Here is a 20,461-nt window from a genome sequence, read left to right as displayed (position 1 = left end):
GGGGTCTAAAAATAATGTACTGTATGGGGGAGATTTATCAAAACCTGTGTAGAGGGAGAGTGGTGCAGTTGCCCATAGCAACCAATCAGATTGCTTCTTTCATTTTTAAAGAGGCCTGTGAAAAATGAAAGAAGCGAGCTGATTGGTTGCTAGGGGCAACTGCACCACTCTTCCTCTACACAGGCTTTGATAAATCTCCCCCTATATGTATATAATGTTAGGGGTGAGCATTATCACCAATATAAGCTTCTATTCTGTCTATGGCAGTGTTTACCAACCTGGGTACCTCCAGCTGTTGCAAAACTACAACCCCCAGCATGCCCGGACAGCCTTTGGCTGTCCGGGCATGCTGGGGGTTGTAGTTTTGCAACAGCTGGAGGCACTCTGGTTGGGAACACTGTTCTATGGAGCAAGCTGACACTGTAGTAATGGCTGCCAGCACACTTGCATTCAGCAAGGTGAGGAAATGTGGGACATTACTATACCGCCACCTCTCTATACTGCTCTTTATTATCATCAGGAATAATATTAATACTGTGCTTTATTCTCTATAATATGGAGATATAAACCCAATATAACAATTCTGCATGGTGTAGCAGCGTGAGAAGTAGGTGGATAGTGCGGTAACGCACGGCCATGTAAATACACATTTAGTTGTTAGTAAATGTACAGAATAGAAGGTCCAGCTCTTATAGTGTAATGTTCGCATTGTGATACTGTGTGGGAAATCGTGAAAACATCAGCGGGAACTACATCTCCCGGCCTCCTCTGCTCCTTCATGACGTCATCAGAGAGCGACCAGGAAGCAACCGGGAACATGACAGTGGCAACAGAATGAGAAGTGCATGTGAGCCGAGGAGGATGAGTGCAGGCTGTGCTGTGTGTGTGTGAACAGTGACTGATCCTGGAGGGGCTGCTTTTACCAGTGTACGAGGTATGTCACCTCGGAATCCTCTCCTAGATTTACAGATCTCTTTTCACTTCATTTTTCTCTCCCTATCATTTCTGCATCACTATGATCTGGCCACCTTGTCTTTATAGAGATGTCTATAGATCTTTCTTTATATGAATAAAGTCACACCCATTTATCAACAGTGAAACAGGCACTGTTGCCCTTAGCAACCATTGGCAGCACAGTGTTAAAGGGGTACTCTGGGATCTGTAAACTTATCCCCTATCCTAAGGATAGGGGCTAAGTTTCTGATCGCAGAGGGGTCCAACCGCTGGGGCCCCTGCGATCTCACGTACAGGCCCTTGGCTCTTTGCAGAAATGGCGCGTTTTGACCACCGCTTGAAGCAGCGGCCGACATGCCCCCATCAATACATCTATATGGCAGTGCCAGAGAATGCTTAATGCAGTGCTCCGGATCTCCCATAGAGACTAATAAGGGTGCGTTCACACTGAGGCATTCACAAGGAATAATTTCGGTCAGGAAATTGTGCGGAATTCAAGTGGAATTTCCATGCGGATGAAGAGGAAGGAAGGAAGGAGGAGGCTATTTCATCTAATTTTCTGAATTCTGCTTGAATTCCGCTCCAATTCCGCTTGAAAACGATGTCTGGCAGAAATTTTTTTTTTAACCATTGACTTCCATTGGATTCTGCTCTAGGATTCCGCTTGAAGAATGAGCATTAGAGATGAGCGAACTTACAGTAAATTCGATTCGTCACAAACTTCTCGTCTCGGCAGTTGATGACTTATCTTGCGTAAATTAGTTCAGCCTTCAGGTGCTTTGGTGGGCTGGAAAAGGTGGATACATTCCTAGGAAAGAGTCTCCTAGGACTGTATCCACCTCTTCCAGCCCACCGGAGCACCTGAAAGCTGAACTAATTTATGCAGGAAAAGTCATCAACTGCCGAGCCGAGAAGTTAGTGACGAATTGAATTTACTGTAAGTTCGCTCATCTCTAATGAGAATGTTCTTTCTTCAAGCCGAAAGGAATTCAGTGTCGGAATTCTGCTAGCAGAATTTCCGCAGTGTGAACAGGACAGCAGAAATAACATTAAAGTCAATGGGCAGAGGAGATGTGCATTAATTTGGAGCAGAGAATTCAAGAGGAATTTCTCGAGTAAATTCCTCTTGAATTACTCAGTGTGAACGCACCCTTAAGGCTGAAAGCTGAGCTCTGGCGGGTTGCTATAGGCAGATGTACTGTTACCTATTGTTTTATGTGCAGTCTGATGTTGGCTGTTAGTGAATAGGCAGATATTGATTCTTATCTACACAATGCCTTATTATTTGTGGGATTTTATATACAGTTTTGAGTCTAGTGGTTTAGTCCTATTTTTCCCTTACATATAAGGGGAGATCTATCAAAGCCTGTGCAGAGGACGAGTAGTGCAGATGCACAAATCAACCAATCAGATTACTTTTTCATTGTTAAAGAGGCCTCTGAAAAATGAAAGAAGCAATCTGATTGGTTGCTATCTGCAACTGCACCACTCTTCCTCTACACATGGTTTTAATCTATCTCCCCCATAGTCATCTCCCTCTATATCCTTTCCCGTTCTCCTTCCTATTTTTTGTTGTCCCTCTTTCCAGATCTCACTGGAGAGGATCAGGTCATATATCCGACACTTAAAGGGGTAGTCCAGTGGTGAAAAACATATCCCCTATCCTAAGGATAGGGGATAAGTTCCAGATTGCTGGGGGGGTCCAACCGTTGGGGCCCCCCACGATCTCTCTGCACGGGACCCGGCTCGCTGGCCAGATAGCGCGTGTTGACCACCGCACGAAGCGGCGGCCGACACGCCCCCTCAATACATCGCTATGGCAGAGCCGGAGATTGCCGAAGGCAGTGCTTCGGCTCTGCCATAGAGTTGTATTGAGAGGGCTTGTCAGCCGCCGCTTCGTGCGGTGGTCAACACGCCCTCCTTTCCGCGGGCTGTCGGGTCCCTGTACAGGAGATCTCGGGCGGGGCCCCATCGGTCGGACCCCCGTAATCTGAATCTTTTCCCCTATCCTTAGGATAGGGGATACGTTTTTCACCACTGGACTACCCCTTTAAAGGGGTACTATGGTGTTTTTACTTATTTATTTATTATCCCCTGTGCCCGGGCTGTAAAACTTTGCAAAACAAACTTTAGCTCACCTGCCTACGTTCCCCCATTGCTCTGATATCGGTGTCACGTTCACTGGTCCCTATTTTCTTCTGCTTCCTGCGGGCCGTTGAATCACACTGCTCTCAGCAATGTCCCGCTGCAGCCGGTGATACACTGAACGCAGCATTACTCACTGACCCGCAGGAAGCAGAAGAAGACAGGGACCGGAGAACAGGACACCGATATTGGAGCAACGGGGGAACGTGTATCTTTTAAAGTTTGTTTTGTATAGTTTTGCAGCCCGAGCACAGGGGATAATAAAAAACCCCGACCATAGTACTCCTTTTAAAGGAAAACTGTAGTGGTACATAACTTATCCCCTATCCGAAGGATAGGGGATAAGTTATAGATCGCTTGGGGTCTGACTGCTAGGACTCCCGCGATCTCCTATATGGAGCCCTGGCCGTCCGCATGAAGTGTTTCATCCCTGCATGACATGGTGGCTGACACGCCCCTCCATATATCTCTATATATCTCATATATCATAAGGCATGTAAAGTTATCCACTTCATTACATTCAAACTTGCCCCCTTTTCATGTTACAGCTGCTTTTCTTCTTGTTTACTGCTCATTGTCTAGGCTACAGACCACTTCTCCTTACTCTAAAGCAGTGGATGGGCTGCTGCTGATGTCAACACTCTTGCACAGAGCTGTTCTCAATAGGCTCTGCTGCCTGTGTGCAAGCTGTACTGTGCCATGAAAAATCAGCAAATCCTTTGAATCTAGTGTCAGTCACAGAACAAGAGTACTGCCTGCTTGAAGCATAAAGAGAGAGAAAACAGTTAACATTCCTGCAGAGAGTACTTGTCTTTAAACTTTTTTTTATAGTCTACTTTATGACCCCCCCCAATAAACCCACCCTTAAGCCTTTTTCTTATATTTTTTTTTGTATATTAATTTTACATATTGATTTCCCCATTTCTTAACTTAACCCCTTAAGGACCAAGCCCATTTTCACCTTAAGGACCAGAGCATTTTTTTGCACATCTGACCACTGTCACTTTAACCATTAATAACTCTGGGATGCTTTTACTTAAGAATTTGATTCCGAGACATTTTTTTCGTGAGATATTCTACTTTAACATAGTGGTAAATTTTCGTCGATACTTGCATACTTTTTTGGGTGAAAAATTCCAAAATTTTATGAAAAATTTACACATTTTGCATTTTTCTAACTTTGAAGCTCTCTGCTTGTTAGGAAAATAGACATGCCAAATACATTTTATATTGATTAACATCTACAATATGTCTACTATTCTACAGAATGTAATAAGGGGTGCAGTGAGCATTTACACCCCACTGGCATGTGACAGATCTTTGGAACAAAATTACATTTCTCATTTTCACGGACCAATGTTCCAAAAAATCTGTCAGACACCTGTGGGGCGTACACGTGGGGGGGGGGGGGGGGGTCCATTGTTCTGGCACTATGGGGGCTTTGTAAACACATGTGGCATTTAATTCCAGACAAATTTTCTCTCCAAAAGCCCAATGGCGCTCCTTCTCTTCTGAGCATTGTAGTGTGCCAGCAGAGCACTTTACATCCACATATGGGGTATGTTCTTACTCAGAAGAAATGGGGCTACAAATTTCAGGGGGGCTTTTTTCCTATTTTCCCTTGTGAATTTAGGGTAACACCAGCATTTTAGTCAAAACTTTTTTTTTTTTCATTTTCCCGTCCAACTTTAACAAAAATTCGTCAAACACCTGTCGGGTGTTAAGGCTCACTATACACCTTATTACATTACGTGGGGGGTGTAGTTTCCAAAATGGGGTTACAAGTGGGTATTTATTGTTTTGCTTTTATGTCAGAACCGCTGTAAAATCAGCCACCCCTGTGCAAATCACAAATGTAGGCCTCAAATATACATAGTGCACTCTCACTCCTGAGCCTTGTTGTGTGTCTGCAGAGCATTTTACACCCACATCTGGGGTATTTCCGTTCTCAGGAGAAATTGCTTTACAAATTTTAGGGACCTTTTTTTCCTTTTATCTCTTGTGAAAATAAAAAGTATGGGGCAACACCAGCATGTTAGTGTAAACATTTGTATGTTTTTACACTAACAGGCTGGTGTAGACCCCAAATTTTCATTTTCATATGGGGTAAAAGGAGAAAAAGCCCCCAAAATTTGTAGTGCAATTGCTCCTGAGTACGGAAATATGCCATATGTGGCCCTAAACTGTTTCCTTGAAATACGACAGGGCTCCAAAGTGAGAGAGCACCTTGCGCATTTGAGGACTAAATTAGGGATTGCATAGGGGTGGACATAGGGGTATTCTATGCCAGTGATTCCCAAACAGGGTGCTTTCAGCTGTTGGTAAACTCCCAGCATGCCTGGACTGTCAGTGGCTGTCCGGAAATGCTGGGAGTTACAGCTGGAGGCACCATTTTGGAAACACTGCCGTACAATCCATTTTTTATTTTTATGTATTTTATGTAGTGTTTTACCCTTTATTATGGGTTAGTGTAGAGTTTTTAGGGTACATTCACACAGGTGGGGGTTTACAGTGAGTTTCCCGCTAGGAGTTTGCTCTGCGGCGGAAAAATTGCCGCAGCTCAAACTTAAAGCAGGAAACTCACTGTAAACCCGCCCGTGTGAATGTACCAAGTACATTCACATGGGGGGGGGAACCTCCTGCTGTTTCAAAACTATAACTCCCAGCATGCACTGACAGACTGTGCATGCTGGGAGTTGTACTTTTGCAACAGCTGGAGGTACGCTGGTTGGAAAACCGTCAGTTAGGTTCTGTTACCTAACTCAGTATTTCCCAACCATGTACTGATCGCCGAAGGGCATGCTGGGAGATGTTTTTATGCAACAGCTGGAGGTACGCAACTACAACTCCCAGCATGCCGAGACAGCCATTTGCTGTTCATGCATGCTGAGAGTTGTAGTTTTGAAAGATCTGAAGGGCCACAGTTTAGAGACCACCGCACAGTGATCTCCAAACTGTAGCCCTCCAGATGTTGCTAGGCAACAACTCACCGGCTTCCATAGGATCGCCGCACCAGGGAGCCACATCACCGTCCTCTGCCACCTGCTGCCGATCGCTGCTGGTAAGTGACCTCCGGCGCCGGTCACATCACTGTTCCCCTGCTCTGCCTGGACTACAGTGGGTGGGCAGAGCGGGGAACCGAACTTTAACCCCCCCGCCTCCGACCTGCTCTTGGTCGGTCGCTTCTGACCGAACAATAGCAGGGATAGGAGGGGTGGCACCCCTGCTATCTCACTCCTATCCCTTCAGGGGGATCGGGGGTGTCTTGGACAACCCGATCCCCCTTATTTTCTGGATCTGAATTGACCGGCTATTTGCGATGATGGCCACATGTGGGGGTCTCAGGACCCCCCCACACCAGGGTTTTGCACGGGGTGCCTGCTGAATGATTTCAACAGGCATCCTGGTCCAGGAATTCCCACGGGCGTACAGGTACGGCTGTGGTCCTTAAAGTGGTACTCCGCCCCAGACATCTTATCCCCTATCTTAAGTATAGGGGATAAGATGTGTGATCATGGGGAACTCGCTCTGGGCGTAATGACGGGCGATACAGGGGCCGGAGCATCGTTACGTCACTGCTCCACCCCTTGTTATGTCACGGCCCGCCCCCTTAATGCAAGTCTATGGGAGGGGGCGTGATGGCCGCCACTCCCCCTCCCATAGACTTGAATTAAGGGGTTAGGCCATGATGTCACGAGGGGCGGAGCCGTGATGTCACAATGCTCCGGCCCCTGTACCTCCCGTCATTATGCACAGAGCGAGTTTGCTTTTTGCAGTATGGACAGCGGGGTGCTGCAGCCAAGATCCCAGGGGGTCCCCAGTGGCGGGACCCCCGTGATCAGACATCTTATGCCCTATCCTTTGCATAGGGGATGAGAAGTCTAGGGGCGGAGTACCCCTTTTAGTATCAGGGAGCCAGGGCGTACCTGTACTCCCTTGGTCCCTAAGTGGTTAATTCAGATGGTAAGGGTCCTCCCGCCTTCCACTCAGCTGATTGGGACCCAGGATGTCGGCGCGGATGTCCCGATCAGCTCCACTGAGCTAACTGGCACTGTTAACCTGCGTGGCAAGAAAATGGTGTAAAAACCGCTGGTCCTCTTTAGGCACTGTCGTTTCAACAAACTTTACATAAATCAATAGTACAGGCAAACATACGGAACTTTGTAATATATCTTATTAGACAAAAGTACTTCTTTCTGCTGTACACAAAGAAAGAAAATGGTCCAGCACTGGTTTGCAGGTAAAAACAGCTTCTTCGTTATTGGGTCAATTCCAACAAGACAAAATAGCCGACGCGTTTCGGACCTACACTTGGTCCTTAGTCATGGCATACACACTCAGTAAAAGTAAAAGAGATACATTTATATAAAAGACTATGGTCACATGACCGTTCATCAATTAGATGAGGGAAAACCTGGAAAACGTGACATGGATCCCAGAAAGCATCTAGGTAGTACATTTAATTCTACATAGACAGAAAAAAGCAAGCAAAGGCATCGTTACTTCAAAAAAAAAAATATATATATATATATGAGACCAAAAATAATAAGACCCTCCCCTTTCACATTGGCATGGTCTGTACGGGCTTACACCCCTCTGCTATAAGAGATATATATATATATATATATAAAAAAATGTATACAACATTTTTCTATCATTCATGTTATTCAAACGAGTGTATCCAGCTCGTGCAGAGGCATGCAAATGTTTCACCATTCAAGGCAAGTTGAGGGAGGTGGGGGGGGGGGGGGGGAATATAAATAAATAAAAGGGTTCCCCTGTGCACTTCAAATATGAAAAAACATTTTCTCCAGGAGAGCGATATATGTTATCATCTGCCACCTCTTCCTATTGCACTCCTCAGCAGGATAAAATCAAATCCTGCCTCAGATTCATACCCTGCGGTTGACGGGTGTCCAGCTGGAAAATCCAGAAAGACTCCCGGTTCAGCAGGGTCCTCCGGTGATCGCCTCCTCTGGTATGCCTAAATACTGGGCCACATGTGATGTGGTCTCGCTCTATCCCTCCATTCCAAACCAAGAAGGTTTAAAGGCACTCACCAGACATCTAGAAGTACACAGCAATTATTCCACGGACCTGAAGTGATTTATTTTAATGGCTATAGAATTTCTTCTGAGCAATAATTTTTTCATGTTCAATGATCAATTTTTCCTTCAGGTCCGTGGAGCTCCAATGGGTGCGAAATACCCCCCGTTATATGCTAACATCTATATGACGTACTGGGAGGAAATGTATATCTTTGCCCCCAGTAATCCCTTCCATTCAGATATCAAATGGATAGGTCGATACATCGACGATTTGATTCTGATATGGAAGGGTGGCTCTAACAGATTTGAAGAGTTCGTCCAGTATATTAATCGGAACAAACTAAATCTGAAGTTCACTACATCTATTTCCCATGATAAAATTCCCTTTTTGGATGTGGTCTTAGAGAGGAAAGGTGAAAAGGTGGTAGTCTCCCCATATCGTAAAGACGTGGCTGGAAATACCATTCTACAGGCAAGCTCTTGTCACCCCCGCCATGTAGTAGGAAACATTCCATATGGCGAGTGGGTACGCCTGGGGCGAAATTGTACTGACCAGTCCACTTTTGATGAGGAATCAGATAATCTACATCAGAGGCTAAAAGAAAGAGGTTATGATGAGGGAACTTTACAGGAGGCCTGTAAAAAAGCAAAAAGTCTAGATAGAGAAAAGTTAATTAAAACAAATAATAGGAGACAGATTATAAATGACCCCCAGAAAAACAAACAATACTTGCCTAGATTTATTACATCCTACAGTAAACAATTCTATGCAATAAAGAACATTACGAAAATATACCTGCCCATTTTGGAACAGGATCCGATGCTACGTAATTTTGAGGAATGCTCCCTACAGGCTGTGGCGAAGCGAGGGCCATCTTTGGGCTCACAATTGTCTCCCAGCCTGTTTGTGGACCCTGATAAAAACAAAAATAAAATCAAACCTACTTGGTTGAATTTTCCAGGAAGTTGGAAATGTGGACATAAAAAATGCATCACATGTAGCCATATGGAGGTAACTAATACTTTTGTTTCATGTAGTACGACTAGAAGTTATAAAATTAAAACTTATATCAATTGTAATGCTACTCATGTAGTCTATATGGCCACATGTGTTGCATGTAATATACAGTATGTGGGCTGCACCGTGAATGCCCTGAAGTGCCGGATTAGGAGACACATTTCAGATGCGAGAGGGGTTGGTTTAATGTGTCTTCCCTGTCCAGGCACTTCAGGGACAACCACGGAGGGAATACAGAATCCATGAAAATTATAGGTATATAAAAAGTATTTAGGCATACCAGAGGAGGCGATCACCGGAGGACCCTGCTGAACCGGGAGTCTTTCTGGATTTTCCAGCTGGACACCCGTCAACCGCAGGGTATGAATCTGAGGCAGGATTTGATTTTATCCTGCTGAGGAGTGCAATAGGGAGAGGTGGCAGATGATAACATATATCGCTCTCCTGGAGAAAATGTTTTTTCATATTTGAAGTGCACAGGGGAACCCTTTTATTTATTATTATTCCCCCCCTCCCCTCAACTTGCCTTGAAAGGTGAAACATTTGCATGCCTCTGCACCAGCTGAATACACCCGTTTGAATAACATGAATGATAGAAAAATGTTGTATACCGTATTTTTCGCCCTATAGGACGCACCGGCGTATAAGACGCACCCAATTTATAGGTGCAAAATATATAAAAAAAAAAAGATTTTGAACCCAATAGTGGTCTTCAACATGCGGACCTCCAGATGTTGCAAAACTACAACTCCCAGCATGCCCGGACAGCCGTTGGCTGTCCAGGCATGCTGGGAGTTGTAGTTTTGCAACATCTGGAGGTCTGCAGATTGAAGACCACTGCATAGAAGGTAATACTCACGTGTCCCCGCCGCTCCGGACCCGTCACCGCTGCCCTGGATGTCGCTCCATCGCTGTTGCCGTGTCCCCGTCGCTCCAGAACGTCTCTGCTGCCAGCCGGGTATCCTCGCTCTCCGTCACCGCCATCACGCCGTTACGCACGCCGACGCACATACGCGACGACGTGATGACGAGGAAGGAGAGCGCCGGCCATACAGGGGATCCCTGAACGGAGAAGACACCGAAGAGGCAGGTAAGGTCCCTCCCGGTGTCCTGTAAGCACTAACCCGGCTATTCAGTCGGGCTGTTCGAGACCGCCGCGGTGAAATCGCGGCGGTCCCGAACAGCCCGACTGAACAGCCGGGTTAGTGTCACTTTCCCTTCAGACGCGGCGGTCGGCTTTGATCGCCGCGTCTGAAGGGTTAATACAGGGCATCACCGCGATCGATGATATCCTGTATTAGCCGCGGGTCCCGGCCGCTGAGGGCTGCAGGGACTGCCGCGATAGGGGTGTATTCGCCGTATAAGACGCACCGACTTTTCCCCCCCAGTTTTGGGGAAGAAAAAGTGCGTCTTATACGGCGAAAAATACGGTACATTTTTTTTATATATATATATATATATATATCTTTTATAGAAGAGGGGTGTAAGCCCGTGCAGACCATGCCAATGTGAAAGGGGAGGGTCTTATTTTTGGTCTCATATATATATATATATATATATTTTGAAGTAACGATGCCCTTGCTTGCTTTTTTCTGTCTATGTAGAATTAAATGTACTACCTAGATGCTTTCTGGGATCCATGTCACGTTTTCCAGGTTTTCCCTCATCTAATTGATGAACGGTCATGTGACCATAGTGTTATATGTAAATGTATCTCTTTTTTATTGAGTGTGTATGCCATGACTAAGGACCAAGTGTAGGTCCGAAACGCGTCGGCTATGTTGTCTTGTCGGAATTGACCCAATAAAGAAGGAGCTGTTTTTACCTGCAAACCAGTGCTGGACCGTTTTCTTTCTTTGTGTACACACACACGGTCAGGGACGCTGCTGACCAGGCCCGTGCACATGTGCAGAGAGGGGGAGGAGAGCTGTCGTTCTGATTCATTCATTCTTTCTGCTGTAATCCAACTTTTTCTGGCCCCCTGCATGGCTACCCATCTTATCTGTTGTCCCTAGCTTGGTTCCTCATCTGATTTATAGCCCCCAGCATCTCATTCCTTGTCCCTGCCATGGCTTTCCATCTCCTTTCTAGTCTCTAGCATGGCTCCCCATTTCGATCCTCAATTTGACTTCTCCTCATAGTCTTGTCCCCAGCATTGCCCCCATTTTCATTCCTAGTGCACAGCATGTCTCCTCATCTCAGTTCTAATTATAGCACTCTCTCATTTTTTTCCTCAGTATGACTCTCAGATCCCAACATGGCTCCTTATCTAATTTTGAATACCCTGCATTGCTCCCCATATCAGTCCGTATCCTTGGATGGCTCCCCCTCTTATTCCTGATACATTGCATGGTGTCCCATGTGAATCCAAGCCAACTGCATGGCTCCCCCTCTTATTCCTGGTACATAGCATGGCTTCCCATGTGACTCGAAACCAACTGCATGGCTCCTTTCTTATTCCTAGTCCCTAACATTGTTCCAATCTCATTCTTGGTCCCCACCATGGATCATTGCAGCCTTTTTCTTCTGACCCCCTGCTTCCTATCCAATTACACTTGCTGGTGCTGGAAATGCTCCTCCTACTTTGTAATCACCTCCAATAATGTGGCATAATGCTGGCATTGTTTCTCCCTCGATGTCCCTTCCAAGTCTCCTCCTCCTTGTTACTCCAGCTTGATGATGCATGGCATTGTGAATCTGCTTCCAGATCAACCAGAGTGCATCTGAGCCCAATATGTGATCTTTTCGAAGGGGTTAAAGGGGTACTCCACTGGAAAACATTTTGTTTAAAATCAACTGATGCCAGAAAGTTAAACAGATTTGTAAATTACTTCTATTAAAAAATCTTAATCCTTCCAGTACGTATCAGCTGCTGTTATGATCAACAGGAAGTTCTTTTCTTTTTGAATTTCCTTTCTGCCTGACCGCAGTGCTCTCTGCTGACACCTCTGTCTATTTTTGGTACTGTTCAGAGCAGGAGAGGTTTTCAATTGGTATTTGCTCCTGCTCTGGACAGTTCCTGACATGGACAGAGGTGTCAGCAGAGAGCACTGTGGTCAGGCAGAAAGGAAATTCAAAAAGAAAAGAACTTCCTGTGGATCATAAAAGCAGCTGATAACTACTGGAAGGATTAAGATTTTTTAATAGAAGTAATTTACAAATCTGTTTAACTTTCTGGCACCAGATGATTTAAGAAAAAATGTTTTCCAGTGGAGTACCCCTTTACTGCTGAAAAATTGGTATTTGGTGAGATAAGAGGGTGGTCTGTTTATAGATTCTCAGCTGTTAGATTATAATTACAGAAATTGTTCACAGAGAAAATTGTCGTAGATGGGAGATGACCTTCTCAAAGGGGTGGTCTTCTCAGGAGGTTTCTCTGTATATTGGGATTCATTGTCTCAAAATAGCAGCAGTACTATAGGCAATAAGACCTCCAGTGTCTGCTTTGTTCACACCCAAATAAACACATGAAAGGGCTGGGGATAATCTTATGTCATGTCCTTATGTCAGGTCTGTGGTTGTTCAGCAGGTTGTATTATTTGATGACTTGTAGCTTATAGTAATGAAAGTAAAATTGCTTCTTCAAAAGTACCTGTCATATCCCACAAAAAAGTTATATTTTACTCAGTATCTAATCCTGACCATGTACATACATGTTTATGTGTGTACAAATACCTTCCTTTTAGTGATCACTCTACATGACTCCTGTTCCTCCCTGAGTCTGCTGTGCAGTGCTCATCATCCAGTCACTGCAGGCTGCTATGTAACTCCCTCCTTTCTGTTTTCAGACAGGAGTAATTTTGTAATAGCAACCAAGTGTAATAAATTGAGTGAGACTTATCGTATGTGGGGAGCAAAGTGGCTTCAGTTATGCCCTAGGGTAAATATGTCTAAAGGGGGCAAAAACCAACAGGTAGTATTGTTAAACATTATTGAACCTCAAGCATGAATCCTTATTACTGTATTTATATAATGGGATTCTGAAAACTACTGACATACTGTACTCCCATGAGGATTTGAGAAGCAGCGGGAGCAACAAGAAGAATTACCTAAAGCTTTCTGAATAGCCTGCTGGAATATGAGGTTCAGAGGGTGCTGGCCTCTCCCTATGTGTTAGCATGCCCTCATATGTAGGATGCAGTGGGAAATTCCAACCCCTCGGGTTGCACATGTCACAAGACCAATCAAATGCTCTGGATGGAGGCCCGCCATTCTAAATTGCTAGCAACAGACGGACATGTTGCGAAAAAGTTTCCAGTACGCCCAGTCCTGTGTGTTTAAGTAGCGACAGTTGCCCCTCCCACAAATATAGGCTAATAAATTAGCCTTAACCCCTTAAGGACCAGGGTTTTTTCCGTTTTTGCATTTTCGTTTTTTGCTCCTTGCCTTTAAAAAATCATAACTCTTTCAATTTTGCACCTAAAAATCCATATGATGGCTTATTTTTTGCGCCACCAATTCTACTTTGTAATGAAGTCAGTCATTTTGCCCAAAAATCTACGGTGAAACGGAAAAAATCATTGTGCGACAAAATTGAAAAAAAAAACCCGCTGTTTTGTAACTTTTGGGGGCTTCCGTTTCTACGTAGTACTATCTTTATTCTGTAGGTCCATACAATTAAAATGATACCCTACTTATATAGGTTTGATTTTGTCGGATTTCTGGAAAAAATCATAACTACATGCAGGAAAATTAATACGTTTAAAATTGTCATCTTCTGACCCCTATAACTTTTTTATTTTTCTGTGTATGGGGCGGTATGAGGGCTCATTTTTTGCGCCGTGATCAGAAGTTTTTAACGGTACCATTTTTGCATTGATAGGACTTATTGATCACTTTTTATTCATTTTTAAATTATATAAAAAGTGACCAAAAATGCACTATTTTGGAATTTGGATTTTTTTTTGCGCGCACGCCATTGACCGAGAGGTTTAATTAATGATATATTTTTATAATTCGGACATTTCCGCACGCGGTGATACCATATATGTTTACTTTTATTTACACTTTTTTTTATTGGAAAAGGGGGGTGATTCAAACTTTTAATAGGGGCGGAGTTAAATGATCTTTATTCACTTTTTTTTAAACTTTTTTTTGCAGTGTTATAGCTTCCATAGGGACCTATAACACTGCACACACTGATCTTTATCATTGATCACTGGTTTCTCATAAGAAACCAGTGATCGACGATTCTGCCGCATGACTGCTCATGCCTGGATCTCAGGCACTGAGCAGTCATTCGGCGATCGGACAGTGAGGAGGCAGGTAGGGGCCCTCCCACTGTCCTGTAAGCTGTTCTGGATGCCGCGATTAGCCGCGGCTATCCCGAACAGCCCGACTGAGTTAGCCGGCAACTTTCACTTTTAGCCGCGCGGTTCAGCTATGACGCCGGGCCCACCGTGATATGACGCGGGGTTACCGCGTTATATCAGGAGAGCAGGACCAAGGATGTACCCGTACGTCCTTGGTCCTTAAGGGGTTAAAGAGGCACTGTCATTGTTAAAAACTTTTCATATATTGCAGGACTCATTATAATATGACATTTCACAATATACACCTGTTAAAATTTTTTTTAATTTTCACCTGAAATTCAAGCTCAAAATAGCCACCACTAGGGGTCGCCTGTCTTTTAGCCAGACAGACTAGTCTAGATTTTACAGCATACTGGATACCGGCCGTAAAGCATAACGGTATCCAGTAAAAGAGATTTCTATTGTGTATGCAAAACTACAGATAAAGGATGTGTGGTCATGCTGGGAGCTGTAGTTTTACAACAGCTGGAGGCAACACTGCTCTAACACAGTTATTTACAAACCTTGCAGCTTCAGTTGGTACTAAACTACAACTCCCAGCATGCTGAAATAGTCAAAGCTTTCTCGGACTCCTGAATGACAAAGAAGTTGATCAGATATTATTCATGAGTCTGTGAAAGATGAATGACACACATAGTGACAGCTATGCTGATTAGCATCCAGCTTTACTAGGAGAAGATATAACAGATGGAACATGTATTCATAAAAATGCTGTACTTTTATCAAAAAAATCCTAATTTTCTAAATTACTAATCACATCTTTCTAAATCACTAATTATATACAGATCTATTCTTATATTTATACATTTTATCCTGTTATGAATTCACCATAATGTCTTCTGATTACTGCAGGCACGCTCCAAGTATCTTCCTCTGACACATGACACAGCATAAAACCAGAGAGGAAAGGGTTATAGAGTAGAGAGTACTGATTGGCTGACTGCCCAGGCAGGATTGGGTCCTGAGTAACATATCACTTTTTGTCTTTTTTTGCACTATGACAGGTACGCTGTAAATATGCAGAGAATAGGCGTTGTTTAGCTAAAGACACTCGCATTCTGCAGCTTCGGGTTACGCAATTCCTGAATGGCTTGAGTTTTGCAGTCCTTGGTTTACTTTTGATACAAATAATTGACATTATACCGATACATATGTGTTCCTTTTATGTATATTTTACTACTGTCGTCGCCAAATGAGCATTTTTAGTAACTTGTCTGCTAAATGTCTGAAGGTTCAGTGACTATAAATCTGTTTTCTTCCTCTTGTTTCGTTGCAGTTTCCCCAAGCATAATTGAACTTTGTAAATTGAATAATAAATAGCCGACTGCACACAGTGCAGCATAAACTAGGTCCTTCCCTAAGGAGCCATGGCTGATGAATGGATCTGCCTGGGATGTGGATTGTGCAGTCCCTGTAGCTTGTGTTATATTGCCACCTAGTGCTTAGTCAGCAGTACTGTGCAACATCTCCTTAGGATTATTTTCTCATTTGTAGAAATGAGACTTTCCTGTGAAAGCTAAACACTCTGTATAAAGATACATATGTATTAGACTGTAGTAGCTTCCTATACATATTCACAGTTTTAAGAGACACATATATTACGTTTCTTTAAGAATTTGCTACATCTGCAGTTCTGCACATCTCTATATCCTTCTCTAAGGAACCAATTCACACAAGCTAAAAACTGATGAAAAACCCCACAGCAGCATTAGGCTAAATAATGTACATTTAGCAGTGTCAGCTTGTTCTCACCTGGTACTGATACAGTTATATGAAAATATGAGAAGAGAAAAGCTTGAGCTTCTCATTGAATAATATCCAAATAAATGATAATATAGGGAGGGATTCATACAGGAGCTCCCCTTTATTAGGGTGCATTCACACTATGAAATCTCTGCCTGTAGATATCCCATCTGCATTAGATGCTGCTGAAATCCATTGGCGCATGAACTGCGTAGACCTGTGCACCACTATTAATGACAATACTGTCCATGCAGATTTCTGCCAAAAGAAATGAACATGTCAATTCTTTTGGCCAATCCAGAGTCCGGAAATTCCTCACTGTGAATAGTTAATAGAAAACACATTCACACCAATGTTCTCTTCATGCAGAGTGATTTCTTAGCTGAATTCGGCTCAGAATTTCCGTAGTGTGAATGGGCTATGGTATGTCACAGTGCTAGCATGCTTCTTAAATGAGTACTCTAGTGGTAAACAATTTTATTCAAATTAACTGGTGCCAGAAAGTTAAACAGATTTGTAAATCACTTCTATTAATTTTTTTAAATCCTTTCAGCACTTTATCAGCTGCTGTATGCTCCAGAGGAAGTTACGTAGTTCTTTTTAGTCTGACCACAGTGTTCTTTGCTGACACCTCTGTCCATATCAGGAACTGTCCAGAGCAGGAGAAGTTTGCTCTGGGGTTTTGTTCCTACTCTGGACAGTTTCTGACATGGACAGAGGTGGCAGCAAAGAGCGCCGCTGTGGTCACACTGAAAAGAACTACTTAGCTTCCTCTGGAACATACAGCAGCTGATAAGTACGTGAAGGATTAATATTTTTAAATAGAAGTAATTTACCAATCTGTTTAACTTTATGGAACCAGTTGATGTGTTAAAAAAAAAAAATGTTTTCCACCGGAGTACCCCTTAACCTCTTGGGGACGCAGGGCATATGCATACACCCTGCATACCGGATCCTTAAGGGCTCAGAGCATACCTGTACGCCCTGAGTATTTCTGGTCCCTGCTGCTCTCCGGGCGTGACAATGCCTGTAGGGGTCCTGAGACCCCCCCCCCCCCCCCATGTCAGCGATCAATTCAGATCGGCAGTTTCCGGTAATTTCGGGTCAATCAGGTCCCTAGTGACCCAGAAAAAAAAAATGATAGGTGTCGTCCGAGATGGCACCTATCATCCTTTAGCAGTAGGAGTGACCCACGATCGTCACAATTCGTCGGCAGGTAAATCCTGCTGTGAGGGTGTCCCTAACGGCACTCGCTCCGCCCCTGTTCTGGAGGGCGAGAGCAGGTGCCGGGAGTCCTCACCTGAGGCTGGGGCCCCCGATTCCTGGCATTAGCGGCGGGATCAGCGCCCCAGGAGCAGAGACAGCGGCGGCAGCAGGAGGATCCTCAGAGCGCAGCAGCAGGAGGTAAGGCTGGCCTCCTGCTGTTGCTTAGCAACAACTCCCAACTTGCACTAAGGGGCATGCTGGGAGTTGTTATTATGCAACAGCAGAAGGCACAACTACAACTCCCAGCATGCCCTTTGGTAGTTTGTGCATGCTGGGGTTGTAGTTATGCAACAGCTGGAGGCACATTTTTGGTGATTTGCACAGGGGTGGCTGATTTTACAGTGGTTCTGATATAAAAGCAAAAAAATAAATATCCAGATGTGACCCCATTTTGGAAACTACACCCCTCACGGAATGTAACAAGGGGTATAGTGAGCCTTAGCACCCCACAAGTGTTTGACGATTTTCGTTAAAGTTGGATGGGAAAATGTAGACATTTTTTTTCACTAAAATGCTGGTGTTACTCAAAATTTTTTAATTTTCACAAGGGAAAATAGGAAAAAAGCCCCCCAAAATGTGTAACCCAACTTCTTCTGAGTAAGAACATACCCCATATGTGGATGTAAAGTGCTCTGTGGGCGCACTACAATGCTCATAAGAGAAGGAGCACCATTGGGCTTTTGGAGAGAAAATTGTTCCAGAATTGAAGCCCACGTGTGTTTACAAAGCCCCCAGTGTTTACAAAGCCCCCATAGTGCCAGAACAATGGACCCCCCAACATGTGGCCCCATTTTAGAAACTACACCCCTCACGTAATGTAATAAGGGGTACAGTGAGCATCTACGCCCCACAGGTATGTAACAGATTTTTGGAACAGTGGTCCATGAAAATGAAAAATGTAATTTTTCCTTTGCACAGCCTACTGTTCCAAAGATCTGTCAAACAACAGTGGGGTTTAAATGCTCACTGCACTTCTTATTAAATTCTGTGAGCGGTGTAGTTTCCAAAATGGGGTCACATGTGTGGGGGGTCCACTGTTCTGGCACCACGGGGGGCTTTGTAAACGCACATGGCCCTCGACTTCCATTCCAATCAAATTCTCTCTCCAAAAGCTCAAAGTTACTTCTTCTCTTCTGAGGATTGTAGTTTGCCCGCAGAGCACTTTACATCCACATATGGGGTATTTCCATACTCAGAAGAAATAGTGTTACAAATTTTGGGGTGCATTTTCTACTATTAACCCTCGTAAAAATGTAACATTTGGGGGGAAAACTGCATTTTAGTGAAAAAATAATATTACATCTACACATCCGACTTTAACGAAAAGTCATCAAACACCTGTGTGGTGTTAAGGCTCACTGTACCCCTTGTTACTTTCCTTGAGGTGTGTAGTTTCCAAAATAGTATATTTTTGCTGTTCTGGCACCATAGGGGCATCCTAAATGTGACACGCCCCCCAAAAACCATTTCAGCAAAATTTGCTTTCCAAAAGCCAAATGTGATTCCTTCTCTTCTGAGCATTGTAGTGCACCAGCAGAGCACTTGACGTCCACACATGGGGTATTTCCATACTCAGAAGAAATGGGGTTACACATTTTGGGGGAAATTTTCTCCTATTACCACTGAAAATTTGGGGGAAAAATAGCATTTTAGTGAGAAAAAAAATTATTTAATTTACACATCCGACTTTAATGACAAGTCGTCAAACACCTGTGGGGTATTAAGGTTCACTGTTACGTTCCTTGAGGGGTGTATTTTCCAAAATAGTATGCCATGTGTTTTTTTTTTTGCCCATTGGGACATGCCCCCCAAAAACCATTTCAGCAAAATTCACTCTCCAAAATCCCATTGTCGCTCCTTCCCTTCTGAGCCCTCTAGTGCACCCACAAAGCGCTTTACATCCACATATGAGGTATTTTCTTACTTGAGAGAAATTGGGTTACAAATTTTGGGGGGATTTCTCTCCTTTTACCCCTTGTAAAAATGCAAAAAAAATTACTCTTTAAGAACATGCAAGAGTAAAAAAATGAAGATTTAGAATTTTCTCCTTCACTTTGCTGCTATTCTTGGTAAACACCTAAAGGGTTAACAAACTTTCTGAATGTTATTTTGAATACTTTAAGGGGTGCAGTTTCTATGATTTGGTCATTTTTGGGGTATTTCTCACAGAAAGGCCCCTCAAATCCACTTCAAACTTAACTGGTCCCTGAAAAATTCAGATTTTGAATTTTTTGTGAAAATTTTGAAATTTGCTGCTATACTAAGCCCTCTAATGTCTTAAAAAATTAAAAACATGTCAACTTTATGATGCCAACATAAAGTAGACATATTGTATTTGTGAATCAATATATCATTTATTTGGAATGTCCATTTTCCTTACAAGCAGAACGTTTTAAAGTTAGGAAAATGCTAAATTTAAAAAAATGTCATGAAATTTTGGGATTTTTTCTCACCAAGAAAGGACACAAATAACTACGAAAATTTACCATTATGTTACCAGTAAGTAGAATATGTCACGAAAAAACTGTCTCGTAATCAGAATAAAAGGTAAAAGCATCTCAGAGTTAATAATGCATAAAGTGACAGTGGTCAGAATTGCAAAAAAGGGCTGAGTCCTTAAGGTGAAAATGGGCTGAGTCTCTAAGGGGTTAAGGACTGACCCATTTTTTTACCTTAACCCGTTCAGGACCCATGACGTAACGTTACGTCCCGACACCCTGGGTCTTAAGGACCCATGACGTACAGTTACGTCATGGGCAGTTCCGGTCCCCGCCGGGCGGAGATCGGACCGGGATGCCTGCTGAAATCATTCAGCAGGCATCCCGTGCAAATACCCAGGGGGGGTCATCAGACCCCCCCCATGTCAGTGATCGCGGCAAATCGCAAGTGAATTCACACTTGGGATTTGCGCGATTCCGGGTCATTACGGGTCTATAATGACCAGGTGACCCGGAATGTAAGGGGGATCGCGGATG

At 43.7% G+C, this 20,461-nt stretch overlaps 1 protein-coding gene across 2 annotated transcripts in view; it reads left to right on the top strand.

The window, feature by feature from the left end:
• The first annotated feature begins 769 nt into the window (after positions 1–769).
• Positions 770–20,461, top strand: part of PIGN (phosphatidylinositol glycan anchor biosynthesis class N) — a 282,876-nt gene continuing 263,184 nt past the window's right edge. Inside the window, exon 1 of one of the 2 annotated variants that reach the window (XM_056520984.1) lies at positions 770–934. The gene's annotated coding sequence lies outside the window, so the exon portion shown is untranslated. The remainder of the gene's footprint in view (positions 935–20,461) is intronic. The other variant, XM_056520985.1, reaches the window with a different exon arrangement.

Source organism: Hyla sarda, chromosome 5, assembly GCF_029499605.1.
Source record: "Hyla sarda isolate aHylSar1 chromosome 5, aHylSar1.hap1, whole genome shotgun sequence".
NCBI classification, from domain to species: domain Eukaryota; kingdom Metazoa; phylum Chordata; class Amphibia; order Anura; family Hylidae; genus Hyla; species Hyla sarda.
The sequence above is the reverse complement of the archived record's forward strand: the minus strand, read 5'-3'. Positions and strand labels throughout refer to the sequence as shown.